We start from the raw sequence: 18,303 nt of genomic DNA on the forward strand, positions 1-18,303 counted from the left end.
TCGGAGTGATGGATATTACGAAGTATATGTGCGAGAGATATAGAGAAATGTATGAATTTCGAGAATAGTAACGATCACTTGTTGCACGGCCGATTATCGCATTGAAATTAATAGTTAACAGTGATAAATACGAAAGTCAAAATGCAATTATATCGTAACCATCAAATTTTGATCACATGAATCTAATTTCCTGGTAGGCTTAAGTTCGATCCGGATTTTGCCTTTTTATTTATTTATTTATTTATTTCTTTTTTTTTGCATCCAACAAGGTCAAGGTACTTAAAATAAAAAGGTATTATTCTTTGTATACGTTATTTTACCTTAATAAAAATTAATACGTAATTTTTTTTAACGTTTATACGCGAAGGTTTTAATGTAAACAAAAGTATTTAATTAATTGAACATAACTTTTGGTAGATGTAAAGTTTAAGTAATTTGTATACANCTCAATTCTTTTAAACATGTTTTGAATTGATGTAAAAATATCTCATTTTTAAATTCTGAAAATTCTTCACAATAATTTTAGTCCAATTAATTCAATTATTATATTTATTAATTTAAAAATGTTAAATTTAAATCTTTCAAAAAATTGTGTAAATATAATGTTTAATTAAATATAACAGATAATTTATTGTGAATCAAATAATCAAAACTTATGCAAATGAGTGTGCAGAAAAGATTGTTATATCAAGTTCACTTTAATGAACAATATGGGTAAAACAGCAAAATCTAATGCTGAATTGCTAAGAAAGTATGTACAGGAGTTTGGATCCTAGACATTTGAAAAAATTCTTTATTGTAAATATACCACAAATCATTTCCTTCTATAAAAACATGTTGAAATGCCCTTATATCAACAAAACATGAAATGTCAAAACAAGCCAAAACAGCAATTGATCATAGATAAGTTCTACAAGTAGCTTCACTGAAACTAAGTTTAGTAGTGTTTGTATCAGTTGGGAGTGAAACTTAACTATCAGCTTCATCACTAAATCTATAATTAGTTAATAAGAACCTTTACTCATTTCTTATTATTTGTACAAGGCTACAAGCAAAAATACATGACTACTTTAGACCAGTGACATAACTATAGAACAAGGGAAACTAAGCTAATTAAGTCATCCTCAAACATCTTGTAAACAATTGTATATATAGAAATAAATTCAATAATGATTATGATTAGATAGCATAGAAAGTTATAAAATTTAATTGAATATGTAATTGAATTGACTGTGTTCCTACATGAAATATTATTTTAATACATGCTTTGTGATGCCATAATTTTCAAATTCCTTATCACCTATTGTCACATCGTCATGTTTATTTTATTCCACCTATAAAGTGTGACATAATAAACATTAGTAGGATTTGCTCATGCATTTCAATGTACAAATTTTAATGTATATTACTGATGCTATTAACATGCATAATGAATATTTCAGGCATTTTAACATACTGTAAATACAGCAGAGCTTATATCTGGCATTTTTACACGCACATATATGCATGTATATTGCAATTTGAAATGCATAGGAGTGATGGATATTACGAAGTATATGTGCGAGAGATATAGAGAAATGTATGAATTTCGAGAATAGTAACGATCACTTGTTGCACGGCCGATTATCGCATTGAAATTAATAGTTAACAGTGATAAATACGAAAGTCAAAATGCAATTATATCGTAACCATCAAATTTTGATCACATGAATCTAATTTCCTGGTAGGCTTAAGTTCGATCCGGATTTTGCCTTTTTATTTATTTATTTATTTATTTCTTTTTTTTTGCATCCAACAAGGTCAAGGTACTTAAAATAAAAAGGTATTATTCTTTGTATACGTTATTTTACCTTAATAAAAATTAATACGTAATTTTTTTTAACGTTTATACGCGAAGGTTTTAATGTAAACAAAAGTATTTAATTAATTGAACATAACTTTTGGTAGATGTAAAGTTTAAGTAATTTGTATACACTGTATAGGTTTACATACACATACACACACTAATAAATGAGTTTAAAGTAGCTTCTGTCTAACTTTCTTTATATCTTTAAAGATGATCAAAGACAAATTGTTTGTTTTTGTGGCATTTTATATTTATTCGGTTATATAATATATAAAATCAAGAAGAATCGCTGAAAAAAATCTTATTTTTAAGTTGCTTAGATATATTCTTCGTGTACTTTTTTTACAAATTTGAAAAAATACAAGGAAAAAGAGAAAATGGAGCGGTTTGTTTAAAGTGAGATTTATATCTCTTAACGTTTATTCCGAAGTGTTTATAAAATTGTAGAGTTCTTCGTTAAATTTCCGGTCGGTTAGTTTCCTTGTACTCGAAAGTATTTTTTGAAAGTCTAAAATTAACGAAAGTATAAAAATTGAATCAAATGTTATGTAAAAGTTACGTCATTAATTTATATAACGTTACTTTAAAAATGAAAAAATAATGGTGTTATTATCGAAACGTATTTTAAAAATCAAAAGTTAACGAAAAGTACAAAAATTTGATGGCGTAATGTTTATATAAAAAGCATCGTTAGTAAATGTTTTGCGTTAATGGAAATCTGCCATTAAATTGTTTAATATTGGGATTTAATTGAAACAAATCTCAATCCAATAAAATTTTTATCAGACTGCGGCGCTAATGATTTTTAAAGTTTGGTTTTTCTAAATGGTTTTGTATTTATTTACGTGTCATACGTAAGAGAAAAATCAAATTTGAAGTTATTTAAATATATAATTACTGATATATTTCTTAATTTTTTTTAAACAAAATTTTAAGATGATTGTCCACTTTTTTAAGTTAGAAATTATAAACTTCACTTTGTATTAGTTTTAATTCTTAATTTATGTAATTGTTACAAGTATTTACATAATTATTGAGTGACTGATATGAATTGTGATANACACAAATAATCTTGAAAAGCATACCAACAGTAAATAAATTCAGCATACATACATTTGGTTTTTAATGTAATCTAGGATGGCTTATCTATGGGTCAATCGCATTTATAAGATAATGGCATTTGATTTATCTGACCTAATGACCACAATATCAATAGTATGCAACCATCTTTTAGATCTTCCAGAAAGAAGTTAATTGCAATGGAACACAAGTATTGTGGATTTGAAAGGCATCCTTCCATCAATAGAATTCTTTGTAAATTTGACCGTCTTATAAGTGATTTTCTAAATCTTATTAGCACATTTTATTTAAAACTAAAGAAAGTTATATTTTTTATTCATAGATTACTTTACAATTTAACTATTTAACTACTGATACAATAGACTTTTTCAGCAAACTAGATTTGACTCAAGCATTAATAAACTTGTGGGTAAATTATATTGATAAACACAAATATAAATCTGGATTTTTCAATTCATTTTTAAAATTAATAATAAATATAGTAAGTTAACCTTTCTTCATTTTTAATTACAATAGTTTTTAGAGTATAAACTGCACCTAGGTATAAATAGCAGGGAGTAAAAATAGGTTGTTATTGTAAACTAATCGACTGATAAGCCACACTAAATTTTAGTTGCTGATAAATACTCAATGTTAAAAATACAAATGCTTAATTAAAAACAATAGTTACAATTATCATTTAAAAATATTACTTGCAACAAATGAAATTCATTGACATTAAAACCACACTTTAAATACTAGATGTATTTCATTGACAATTTAAAATATGCAATTACCATCAAACCAGGAAAAATTCAACTTAACTAATCATTAAACAAACATTTTCATCTATTTTCAACAGTCATCCTCAGATTTCAAAGTAATGGAATGTTTGTCCAAAGAATGCAAATTCCAAAGATTTTTAAGAAGTTGCATGTTGTGGAAATATACACATGTTCAATGTTGCATTTAAGAAGGTTAAATTCGACTTCAAACTGGCTCCCAATTTTTTAAAAAATACTAAATTTATATGAAATATAAAAACGAAACCTGACCAAGATCTATAGCACATCAAAATATACCCGCCACACAGCCACTAATGAGTCCACTTCTTTAAACTTAATTGCTGTCCTACTCCAAAATGCTTTAAATATTTCCATTTGTTTAACAATTAGTTTAAATCAAATTTTTGCTGGTTTAATGATAATTGCATATTTTATTTGTCTTGTATATCAGTAATATCATGATGGTTGCAATGACAATTTCAAAGTTCAATAGCATTAGGTCATTAAACTTGTAAATTTCAATAATTCCTAATATCAGTGATACTGAATGTCAATATTAGCCAGTATTCTTTTTTCTGATTTCAATATTAGAAAATATTGTATTGATAATCAATTATTTGATAGTATTGAACACCACTAGTTCAGATGCTGCTGCCAACTGCAAAGTGATTCTTAAATGATGTGAAACTTTCCACACCTAAGCTGCAATCTTTTTTTCATTGTAAAAACAACACATAAGTCATGGATTATATTCCAAAAATTACATAAGAATATAAATATCCAAATCCAATATTTATATATTAAAGCCAAATGATTTCCAAATTATATCATGCTATATTATTACTATTTTCTTCCAGAAACTTTAAATTATTAAAATATTAATTTAATTATAATTATTAAATTTAGCAAGAGATGGCACCTAATGCTTGCCTCTAATGCCAAATTACTTAGCATTTAATTATTATTATTAGTAGTAATATAGCCTGATATAATTTGGCAATTATTTGGCTTTATGATGTAAGGATTTAATACACTACAGTATTCTAAAAACACTATGCTACAACTAAGTTTCTGTCAAATACTTAAAGAGAATTAAAACTATACACTTCAGCACTAGTCTCTAAGAAAAAGTCTATTTGCCTGTGAGCTAATACAGTATATTATTCATGGACTTATCCATCAAAAATATAATTTTTTTCAGTTTATAAAAATTTCATAATATTTTTTTTTAATTTATAAAATTTAAATATTTTAAAAATTCAAGTAAATCTATTATGTAAATAATAATAAACTACAGTCGACCCCCCCTATAACACTGTTGATTTTTCTGTTTTATATGAATTCCATGTTGTACGAGTCACTTAGATTTTACAAATACGTGTGCCGGGCTGTGAACAGCTCACATATTTGTATAATCTAAGTGACTCAAACAACATGGAATTCATATAAAATGGAATTATCAACAGTGTTATGGGGGTCGACTGTATATATTATAATAGTTTAAAATTTATCTATAAAAGTCAAACAGATATTAAACACCTGCAACTATCATAATCAAGAAGTAAAATATTACTAAATATAGCAGTAAATATTCAATGAATATTTAAATAAACAAATTTCTATTACAGCATATATAAATTTATAATTTTTATAATAATAATGACTATATGTAATAAAGTTTCTATAATAAAAGTTTATGTAATTTGTTATATTTCAGATGTACAAGAAAAAACTCAATCTTTACTTTAGCTATGGAAAAAAAAATATCTGGCTCATTTTACATTTACTCAATTTGCAAACATAATAACTAGCAAATGAAAAGTGTACTGAACTTTCTTAGTGCAAAGGTCACAATTGGTGCATTTAGTGATGAAGTATATATGTTATGGACAAAGTAATTAATACGGGCATTATGAATAATGACCAACAAAATCAAGCATTGTAATAAATTTCAATAATTTATCAAATTGACCAGTCATTATGAATACTGCTATCACCTAGTTGAGCAAAGTGATGATAATACTTTGAGGAGTTATCATCCAACATAGGCTAGCCAATCAGCACTCACATCTGAGTTATGCATGCGTATTACGTTTAGTACCAAATCTGGTGGCAGTTGTGACTGTTTGTGCTCCCAACAGACTCCTCCCAGAGAGGAGCCGTCAGCAGGCCGCAAATTGTTGATTCACTGTAGTTGTTGAACACACATATCAATAACTAGTGACATTAAACAATCGGCAGCCTGCCAGCGGCTCTCCGGTGCAGCGGTTAAGAGCACAAACAGTCGTGACCGCTGCCATGACTGTGTACATAATTAAACAGTAAAATTTTACCTAATATAGTTAATAGTACTTAGTTTTAAAAGATTGCATATTCTTTTTAAAATACTTTGAAATAATTCACAAAAAAATTAATATTTCTAAATGAAATAAGTGGAGTTTTTAAATCAAATTAAAATGTTGCACAAGATTAACTATTGGTTGCATAAATTTAAAATTCAGTACTAAATGCGATACACGCAACTCAGAGTGCCAATTGGCTAATGTATGTCAGATGATCACTCCTCAACATATTATCATCACTTTGCCCGACTAGGTGATAGCAGTATTCATAATGATCGGTCAATTTGATAAATTAATCAACATTTATCACACTGCACGTCCTTTTTGGTCATTATTCATAATGACCAGACATTATGAATAATGCCTGATTAATCACTTTGTCCATAACATATACACATGAAGGACATGAAAAAATAAAACACTACTCCAGTCCTCTCTGAAGCTCAAAAATTTAGGAATAAAATCAATAAATCACACAAGTTTTATTATTACTTGTCAGAAGATATTTTTATTTATATCATTTTTTTCATACAAAACACTAATTCTGGAAATACCTGTCCAGAATCCAGATCAAATAGATTTGCTATACCCATTTTCATATAACAGTATAAAACTGTTTAATTAAACACCAAATTTATTTCTGAAATCCCTTCCTCTTCAAAAAGGAAAAGTTTAATAGAATTATTCTGCTTCAATGACAACAGGAACTTCAATTAAATTGGCTTAAAAATTATTATATAATTATTTTAAAAAGTTAAATATGAAAATAACAATAGAAATACTGTTTAAAAATGGTATTAATTTGAATATCTCAGAAAAATAATAGTATGTTGTTTTTTATAGTATTTTAATTTAATACATCCAAAAAAAATTTGTATTTCTACAATTATTTAAATCAACACTAATCATTGGATTATTAACTAATAAAATCAGACTAAAAATATAAATAAAATCAGTAATTTACTCTTTCATGCTTCACAAATCCAATATCTTAATACTATTTCATCTGGATTATTTAAAATTAATTAAAGAACATGAAAAAACATATTTAAAACTAACATAAATAGTGTTAGCCAGGCTAAGTTCTTTCTCTTGTGTTTTAAAATATAATCCTATTTCTGAATGATATATCAGAATTGTGATAAAATGTAAAAAAATCTCAAAATCTACATTTATATGGAATGTGAAAAAGTTTTGAAGGGATATAAAATTTGTATTCTCATTTTCAAAAAAATTGTAATGATTCAAAATGCATATAATGAATGTTTTTCACATATATTAACTATTCCTTTATTGTCATATTATATATTTTTTTATTATTATATAAGTTGACCATTTTAATTGTTTTTTCTTATTGCTATTTCAATATTTTAAAATTTTGGCCTCTTTGTGCTCTCTGAGCAGTAAGGGGCCTAAAACCACAAATAAAAAAATATATATATTTTAAAATTCATTAAAAAAAACAAATCTATTTTTTAAAATACTGTGCCAGTCTTTATTTGAAAGCTACTCCATCATTCTTAACTGTTCATATATTTTAAACAAGTCCTGTAAACAAGATACAAAGGTGCCTTTTCATTATCTCTCTATACAAAAACAAATATAATATGCATACTATACTCTTTAATGTCATATAATATTTTAATGTTATTCTTGTTTATATTTTTATAAAAAGCTGTATCTTTTTATTTATTTTAAATTTATTCCTTTTTTGTAATGTTCAAATGTTTAATTTTGTTTGTTTATGACAAATGCAATTCTATTTATATGTGTGCACTGATAAACTTGAAAATTATCAAAAGCATTAGGTGAGATTCTTTTCTTGCTTTTTCACTTTAAAATTTATTAATAATTGATCATTAAATGATTCTAATTTCTTTAATAAATAAAACAGAATTCTGTCTAAAATTGACTTTCACCTAAAATTTAATATTTTTTAAAATAAATAATACATAAGGTAGGGGCAAAAAGTAACTGGCTAAGCATCATAGCTATGAAATGGCAAATGCAACACCAGCATCCTCATTATAGAATCAGCTATTATATAACACACACAGCTGGCAGTGAAGTTTGAATTCTTACATGTGTAGTGGTTTGAATAATGCAAATTGAAGTAGCTGCATGATGTAAGCATATAACATTCAACAACAAAAAGTTAAATGATTATGAGGAAAAGACCTATTGACATCCATAGAAGAATAAGGACAGTATACAGCAAACATTGTATGGGACAGATACAAGCAAAGACTTAGTGTGTGAGGTTTCAGAATAGACACCAAAACATTGAGAATGCACCAAAGTCTAAAAGGCTCTGTCCAGGCATCATAGGTGAAAAATTTGCCATCATGGATAAGTTGTACAAACTGATCAACACATTCTATTTTCTTTAGGTGTTACTAACATGAAGAAAATCCCACATGGCCAGCCCATTGGCAAAGCATACTGGTAGTTGAACCAAACACTGTATAAACCAATACATCAGTGTTTCTCAATGGGGGCGATATTGCCCCCATGTGGGCGGTTTTCCATGTTGAGGGGGCGATTTGTAACAATTTATATTTTGGGGGGCAAAAAACAATTTTCTGGACGATATAGTAAAACATTATATTAAGAATAATTAGATATTTGTTTAATTATTGTACGATATAATAAATAAAGTAACATTATACTAGTCAATAGTCTATTCAATGCAGTACGAATTTGGCATTAACCTTGGCCCTTGGCATCGGAATTTTGAAGTGAAGGGGTCGATACTATAACAGTTTTATTGAAGGGGGCAACGATTTGTTAGAGGTTGAGAAACACTGCAATACATGAAAACCATGAAGATGGTAGTGCTGCTGCTTTTCACTGCCAAGTAGGAGGCCTCCTACTTGGCAGTGAAAAGCAGCAGCACTACCATCTTCATGGTTTTCATGTATTGCAGTGTTTCTCAACCTCTAACAAATCGTTGCCCCCTTCAATAAAACTGTTATAGTATCGACCCCTTCACTTCAAAATTCCGATGCCAAGGGCCAAGGTTAATGCCAAATTCGTACTGCATTGAATAGACTATTGACTAGTATAATGTTACTTTATTTATTATATCGTACAATAATTAAACAAATATCTAATTATTCTTAATATAATGTTTTACTATATCGTCCAGAAAATTGTTTTTTGCCCCCCAAAATATAAATTGTTACAAATCGCCCCCTCAACATGGAAAACCGCCCACATGGGGGCAATATCGCCCCCATTGAGAAACACTGATGTATTGGTTTATACAGTGTTTGGTTCAACTACCAGTATGCTTTGCCAATGGGCTGGCCATGTGGGATTTTCTTCATGTTAGTAACACCTAAAGAAAATAGAATGTGTTGATCAGTTTGTACAACTTATCCATGATGGCAAATTTTTCACCTATGATGCCTGGACAGAGCCTTTTAGACTTTGGTGCATTCTCAATGTTTTGGTGTCTATTCTGAAACCTCACACACTAAGTCTTTGCTTGTATCTGTCCCATACAATGTTTGCTGTATACTGTCCTTATTCTTCTATGGATGTCAATAGGTCTTTTCCTCATAATCATTTAACTTTTTGTTGTTGAATGTTATATGCTTACATCATGCAGCTACTTCAATTTGCATTATTCAAACCACTACACATGTAAGAATTCAAACTTCACTGCCAGCTGTGTGTGTTATATAATAGCTGATTCTATAATGAGGATGCTGGTGTTGCATTTGCCATTTCATAGCTATGATGCTTAGCCAGTTACTTTTTGCCCCTACCTTATGTATTATTTATTTTAAAAAATATTAAATTTTAGGTGAAAGTCAATTTTAGACAGAATTCTGTTTTATTTATTAAAGAAATTAGAATCATTTAATGATCAATTATTAATAAATTTTAAAGTGAAAAAGCAAGAAAAGAATCTCACCTAATGCTTTTGATAATTTTCAAGTTTATCAGTGCACACATATAAATAGAATTGCATTTGTCATAAACAAACAAAATTAAACATTTGAACATTACAAAAAAGGAATAAATTTAAAATAAATAAAAAGATACAGCTTTTTATAAAAATATAAACAAGAATAACATTAAAATATTATATGACATTAAAGAGTATAGTATGCATATTATATTTGTTTTTGTATAGAGAGATAATGAAAAGGCACCTTTGTATCTTGTTTACAGGACTTGTTTAAAATATATGAACAGTTAAGAATGATGGAGTAGCTTTCAAATAAAGACTGGCACAGTATTTTAAAAAATAGATTTGTTTTTTTTAATGAATTTTAAAATATATATATTTTTTTATTTGTGGTTTTAGGCCCCTTACTGCTCAGAGAGCACAAAGAGGCCAAAATTTTAAAATATTGAAATAGCAATAAGAAAAAACAATTAAAATGGTCAACTTATATAATAATAAAAAAATATATAATATGACAATAAAGGAATAGTTAATATATGTGAAAAACATTCATTATATGCATTTTGAATCATTACAATTTTTTTGAAAATGAGAATACAAATTTTATATCCCTTCAAAACTTTTTCACATTCCATATAAATGTAGATTTTGAGATTTTTTTACATTTTATCACAATTCTGATATATCATTCAGAAATAGGATTATATTTTAAAACACAAGAGAAAGAACTTAGCCTGGCTAACACTATTTATGTTAGTTTTAAATATGTTTTTTCATGTTCTTTAATTAATTTTAAATAATCCAGATGAAATAGTATTAAGATATTGGATTTGTGAAGCATGAAAGAGTAAATTACTGATTTTATTTATATTTTTAGTCTGATTTTATTAGTTAATAATCCAATGATTAGTGTTGATTTAAATAATTGTAGAAATACAAATTTTTTTTGGATGTATTAAATTAAAATACTATAAAAAACAACATACTATTATTTTTCTGAGATATTCAAATTAATACCATTTTTAAACAGTATTTCTATTGTTATTTTCATATTTAACTTTTTAAAATAATTATATAATAATTTTTAAGCCAATTTAATTGAAGTTCCTGTTGTCATTGAAGCAGAATAATTCTATTAAACTTTTCCTTTTTGAAGAGGAAGGGATTTCAGAAATAAATTTGGTGTTTAATTAAACAGTTTTATACTGTTATATGAAAATGGGTATAGCAAATCTATTTGATCTGGATTCTGGACAGGTATTTCCAGAATTAGTGTTTTGTATGAAAAAAATGATATAAATAAAAATATCTTCTGACAAGTAATAATAAAACTTGTGTGATTTATTGATTTTATTCCTAAATTTTTGAGCTTCAGAGAGGACTGGAGTAGTGTTTTATTTTTTCATGTCCTTCATGTGTATATGTTATGGACAAAGTGATTAATCAGGCATTATTCATAATGTCTGGTCATTATGAATAATGACCAAAAAGGACGTGCAGTGTGATAAATGTTGATTAATTTATCAAATTGACCGATCATTATGAATACTGCTATCACCTAGTCGGGCAAAGTGATGATAATATGTTGAGGAGTGATCATCTGACATACATTAGCCAATTGGCACTCTGAGTTGCGTGTATCGCATTTAGTACTGAATTTTAAATTTATGCAACCAATAGTTAATCTTGTGCAACATTTTAATTTGATTTAAAAACTCCACTTATTTCATTTAGAAATATTAATTTTTTTGTGAATTATTTCAAAGTATTTTAAAAAGAATATGCAATCTTTTAAAACTAAGTACTATTAACTATATTAGGTAAAATTTTACTGTTTAATTATGTACACAGTCATGGCAGCGGTCACGACTGTTTGTGCTCTTAACCGCTGCACCGGAGAGCCGCTGGCAGGCTGCCGATTGTTTAATGTCACTAGTTATTGATATGTGTGTTCAACAACTACAGTGAATCAACAATTTGCGGCCTGCTGACGGCTCCTCTCTGGGAGGAGTCTGTTGGGAGCACAAACAGTCACAACTGCCACCAGATTTGGTACTAAACGTAATACGCATGCATAACTCAGATGTGAGTGCTGATTGGCTAGCCTATGTTGGATGATAACTCCTCAAAGTATTATCATCACTTTGCTCAACTAGGTGATAGCAGTATTCATAATGACTGGTCAATTTGATAAATTATTGAAATTTATTACAATGCTTGATTTTGTTGGTCATTATTCATAATGCCCGTATTAATTACTTTGTCCATAACATATATACTTCATCACTAAATGCACCAATTGTGACCTTTGCACTAAGAAAGTTCAGTACACTTTTCATTTGCTAGTTATTATGTTTGCAAATTGAGTAAATGTAAAATGAGCCAGATATTTTTTTTTCCATAGCTAAAGTAAAGATTGAGTTTTTTCTTGTACATCTGAAATATAACAAATTACATAAACTTTTATTATAGAAACTTTATTACATATAGTCATTATTATTATAAAAATTATAAATTTNAGTTTACTTTCTTAATGATTGCTTTAATTTTTTGTTGAGACATATTTGATTTTTTCAATTAAATTACCAAATATAATAACATAGTAAGTTTTGGGAGTTAATTCTGAACTTTATGTTAGGATTAAATATTTTTTGAGATGATTATTGATGATAAAAATCTCAAAACATTTAATCCTAACATGAATTTTAGACTCTAAACTTATTAAAATTTAATTTTCTCATAAGTATATATGAAATTGCTGTTATCAATAACAACAGTGAATGTTAATAAGATCAATCATATGATATTTTTGGATCAATTTTTTATATTGCTTTTCATAACTTATTTTGTCATATTTAAAATGAGAAGAAGTTTGATTCATTTTTTTCAATGTTAGATTTTTTATACATATAACTAACACCTTATCCTTGCTGAGAAATATAATTTATTTCAAACAAACGTTTTCAGCCTGATTCACAGGCCATTTCAGGTTGAGAACGTTTGTTTGAAATAAATTATATTTCTCGGCAAGGATAAGGTGTTAGTTATACGTATAGTGATTTGCTGAGTACTTTATGATATTGTTAGATTTTTTTATTTTAATGATTTGATTATCATGAATAACAATAATTTATTCAGTGATATAATAGAAAATTAGATACTTGAACTTTAGCAGGAATTCCATTGATATAAACTGAAAAACTAAAATATTATCTATTTATATCATTTGAAAGATGAGAAAAAGGACAATTTCTCCTCTTTCAGTTGCATCTGTTTTCAAAAATGAAAGTTTAATAATAATAATAGATAATCATTACTTTCATTTTGTCATATCATTCAATTTTAAGGTTAGTTGTATGCTTAAGAATAATTACCCAAAAAGCATATTTACATTATACTTTTTACACATGTTCTAGTTTATAATAGAAATATATTAATGCAAGTTACTAGTAAATACAAACAAAATGTGTGTCAGAGCTGATATTGAATTATTAATTTTGTTTTATTAATCATATCTGATTATCAATAACCATGAAACACTGATGCAATTTTCATTTTGTCTTTTGCATCTGATTGCTTCAATTCAATGCATTTTAAATATATATTAAAAGTTTTTTATTATAAAGATTATTTATTTAAGGGTAAGTTTTTATAGTTTCTAAATAAATAATATTTAAAATTATGTATTATAATAAGGTAAAATTTTAGAATTTTACCTTTTATTAATATGATCTGCTCAAAAATACTATCTTTTATTTATTAAATATATTTATTTACATTATATATATATATGTAAATAAATATATTTAATAAAAAAGATTCATAAGTTTACTATGATCAAATTCTCTTTCAAAAAATATCATATATACTAGGATCACATTTAGTGACACAACTCTGGTATTTTTCATTTCTTCAATAATCTCCTAATAATCTGTTGGGCTGCAATTTGAAAAAAGTTTATACCTAAAAATTCCCACTGTTGTTCATCCACCTGCCTGTCTTTCCTGAATCTTGAAAATGGAGTTAGTTAGATGAAATCCGAGACCAGATATGGAAAGATTAAGGGCAGGAGGCCCCAAGTAACTATATATGAACTTCCAATGCAAACCAGAAGTTACGTTATTTCAATTCAAATCTTTTCCTCTGAAAGCAGTTAATAGATGACCAGCATGACTCTATTGTTAAAGGAAAAGTATGATGTACAGGGGCAAGACACTACTAGTAATTTGAGATGGAGAGCATATTTAAATTAAATAAATTAAAAATATGATTAAAATTGCAGCTCAGCATTGTGGTGATGTCACAATAAATAATTGCTCATTGAAATTTCCACCAGTAGTCAGTTGTGGGTTTGGGCATGGCCAATGGGCTGGTCACATGGAGTTTTCAGGGTTTTCTTCATGTAACACCAATAGATGGTGCTACGTGTGAATCAGCAAATCAAATGTAGATGGAAATTAATTGATTTACAGAAATTTAATAGGTATTTTGGGATGGAATGTATGGCATTATCTAAGGTATGCGAACACGTCTCAACTAGTTTCTGTACTGCACATGACAATGTGACTACATTAACTGCATGTGCTGACGACTGATGACAAGTGCTATGTGCTGAGAGACGGTAGAGTAGAGAGTGTAGAAGTGAGACGATAGAGAATGAAGAAGTGGGGGTGCTGTGTTGCTGGATACCATGGTTTATGGAGAACACGGTCATACTTACTATATACTTTTTGAAATTTCTCTCACACTCCAGGTTAAGAACTGCTGATTTAAAGAAAGTACACCTTTTTGCCACCTTTTGCTGATTGGTTTGTGTTCAAAAATAATCGTATTATATACGAATCAATGAAATGCCATGATAATTTAAATCAGCGTAAATTTTGAGGTTTTTTTTTAGGCTTCGAGCAGACCACATTATATTGAATTAGTGTTAAGTGGGGTCTTACTGTACTTGAACATAACAAGCAAATTTAAATAAAATGAACAAAGTATTAAAGAATAATAATTAATACATATTAAGAATAAGAAAAGACAAAATAAATAAGAATAAAAGGAGTAAGAGGATAAAACATTAAAAATGAACAGAATGAATGGAAATATTCAAGCAGACTGGAGAATGTCTAATTGTTAAAGATGCAGATACACTTGCCCCTTTCTCTTCTTTTGGAAATACATCTTAATTAGAAATGTATAAAGTTTTACAACCATACAAGTTTTTCAATGTTATATCTTATATCCATATATTGTAAAGATTTTATGTATAAATAAATAAGTTCAATATTTAATAAAATAATTTAACATTGAAGGGCCTCAATTGAAACAATTGTTAATGAACGGGCCTCAAACAAAAAAAAATGGTAGTATAATGTCATAAACTGATTTTAATTTTGGAACATGAAACTAATCTCTTAGGTTTCTAGAACAATTATCACAGCTTAGGCAAAACTTTCAATAATAAATGAACACAATGTTTACACCTTAGAGTTTGGATGTTGTTAGCATCTAATTGTGATTTCTCTCCCTTTCTCAATCTTAAAAAACTGACTTCAATTAATTCTATTTTATTTATTGTTAGTACAGTTTCCTCTTTCTTTTCTTTTTTGCACTCACTTATTATAATTTGTAACAACTTTTAAGCACTTGTTTGCAATTTTATTATATTGCTGAAATATGCTTATTTTCTTATTAATTTTATTGTAATGCAAAAATACATAACACATGAGTTTCCAGCTTTGGCATCTATACTTCCTTATATTTGGGTTCCAATCTAAAAAAAATTGAAAATTTTTTTAGTGCTTCAGATTGAGAATTTGGTGCAAAAGAAGATACTTGTGGATGGAAATATTATAAAGCAGAAGGCACTGCAAATTTCAAAAAACAAAACTATGGGAATCAGAACCATCAACAAGTCTTTAAGCAACTTAAGGTAAAAAAAAATTTTTTTGCTGGAAAAGGATGGCTGACAGGATTCTTAAAAAAAATGTATGAAAAAATTAAAGGAGAAATTGCATCTGCAAATGAAAATGTTGCCAAGATGTTTCTAGAAAAACTAGCCAAAATAATAAGAGAGGGTGGCTATATTCTTGACCAGATTTTCAATACTGACAAAACAGGTCTATACTGGAAGAAAATTTCTTGTCACTTTTTTACATGGTTTTTTTGAACGAAATATAGTTATTTATTTCATCTTACATAGTTTTTTTAATAACTTTGAATGTATCTCCCATTTTACTATAGGAAACATATCTGTTTTTTGCTTTATGTTTTGAGGAACATACTGTGTAAAAAAAGAGTTGGATGTAATTGTTACCACTTCTAAGGAAAACAATAGAGAATAAGTTTTCTATGCAGTCCTGAGTAAGTTGTGTCATTAGGAGAAATTTAAAATCATATTTTTTCCTTAATTCTCTCCAAAATAATATATATATAATAATTCTCTATAGCACTTATGTTCTCCAGCCACCTATACAGGTAAGGTGGGTTTCTCTGCTTGCTGTTCAAGACCTGCAAGTCTCTCAAAAAATGATGTTATTTCATTCATAGTTTGCAGGCTGGTGAATCATCTCTGAAATCCAAATCAAAAAGAAGCACACAACATCATATTACTCATAAACCACAAAAGAAAAGCATGTCTGAGAGATTGTGCTAAACCAGGTCAGAAGCAGCGTTGTCAGATCTGAAGGTTAAAAAGTAACATAGTTGTGCTCCCAAAGTAGTGGATTTGAACTGTTTGTAGCCCAAACAATAAAAATGAATTATTTTGCAACTAAGCACTTTTACTAATGAAATAAGTTTGTTATATATATATTTACGGTGTATCTACATCAATTTTCTCTAAATCAAAGCGAGGCAATTCATTTTTTTGGACTTAGAGACTACGGCTTTTGTTTTCAGTTTTAAGCCCCCGTTTCCATTGTATCAAGAACTGTTGTATGAAAATTTAATAACTTTTGGATCACTTATTGGGAGAGAAAATTGGCAATTCCAATAGGATAATGCTGCCATTCATGCATCAAAGTCAATTAAAAATTGGTAGTAATGGGGCGAACTCAACAAATATCTAGTTTTGCCAGATCTAAAGTTACTAAAACGTAACAAGTTCGATACTTGTTTAATACTTGTTTTAGTACTAAAAAGTACTAAAGAATTAAACGAGTATCGAACATGTTACGTTTCAGTAAAACTATTGTTCATTGCAAATAGACATATTGAACAAGCAAAACTTTAAGTAAAATAAAAAATATAAAAACATGGCCGACGGTAATACATTTAATTTCATTATACAGTCATACCCCAGACTTACGCAATAGGTGGGACCAAGCGATAACCGCATAAGTCGAATTCACGTAAGTCGGGGTATAATTTTGCATATAAATACATACAAATTATTTTTAATTGGGACCGGAGACTAAAGAAAACAATAATTTAGAAAAAAATGTTTAATAAAATCTTAGATAATACATACTTATAACAAATTATATTATTATACAATTTTTCACATTAACTTGATTATCACACCATAACTTTAACATTGTTTCCATCTCAGCGATAATACCGTGACGTTTACGAATGATGCTTGAATTTAAAGATTGAGCATTTTTTACAGCTTCGAGAATTTTTTCTTTACCTTTTATAGTTGTTCTGACTCGATTCCGGTAGATCAAACTTCTTTGCCAATTCACAAATTTTCATTTTTGTATCGAAGTCTTTAATAATGTTAACTTTACATTCCAAAGATAAAGTTTTTCTTTTCTTCTTTGATGCAGAAGAATCAGTTCTACTTCGTTTGGATGACATAGTAGAGTGTTAAGATTAATCGTATTCGTTATTGTAAACCGCGCTTAATTTAGGCGCCATCTGTTCATTTCTTTTGTATGTCCGACGATCAAAAGACCGCTTGGGATTGAGTCTGTTTATAATTTGAAAGGTAATCTTGTCAGTTGTATATACAAACGGTAAATTGTTTACAAAATGAGTCTTTGTTTATTATCTGATAAATGTATACTTTTTTTGTCAATTGTTCACGATTGGAGATGCCTTTGTGTAAAATCCAAGTAGGATGTATGTAAGCTAATAAATGTTCTCGTTAATCTTATCTCGCCATTTGGTTCGTTCACGGTTACAAGAAATCACCACATAGAGTCTCTCACATCTCCGTAGATATAACAAACAGAAATAAATTTCACAAAATAAATTGTAGCTATGCGTCAATTCCGCGCGACACGTCCGAACATGTAAGCTGGACAATAGTGTGGGGGGAGTGAATAATCAAGAGTTGCGTGGCGCTCAAACAAAAGATGAATCGACGAGATTTGAAAATCGCGTAACTCCGGGTTCGCGTAAGTCGGGGTA

General features: G+C 28.1%; 1 protein-coding gene across 5 annotated transcripts in view; it reads left to right on the forward strand.

Annotated features, from left to right (window-relative positions):
- LOC111621182 overlaps positions 1-18,303 on the forward strand; it is a 66,498-nt gene continuing 48,195 nt past the window's right edge. For 3 of the 5 annotated variants that reach the window (XM_023363264.1, XM_023363280.1, XM_023363287.1), the window contains exons 1-2: positions 1,542-1,723; positions 1,800-1,822. The gene's annotated coding sequence lies outside the window, so the exon portion shown is untranslated. Of the gene's footprint in view, positions 293-1,541; positions 1,823-18,303 lie in introns of those variants that run through there. The other 2 variants (XM_023363275.1, XM_023363271.1) reach the window with 2 other exon arrangements.

Source organism: Centruroides sculpturatus, unplaced genomic scaffold (assembly GCF_000671375.1).
Source record: "Centruroides sculpturatus isolate CEXI.00-Female unplaced genomic scaffold, Cexi_2.0 scaffold45, whole genome shotgun sequence".
NCBI classification, from domain to species: Eukaryota; Metazoa; Arthropoda; class Arachnida; order Scorpiones; family Buthidae; genus Centruroides; species Centruroides sculpturatus.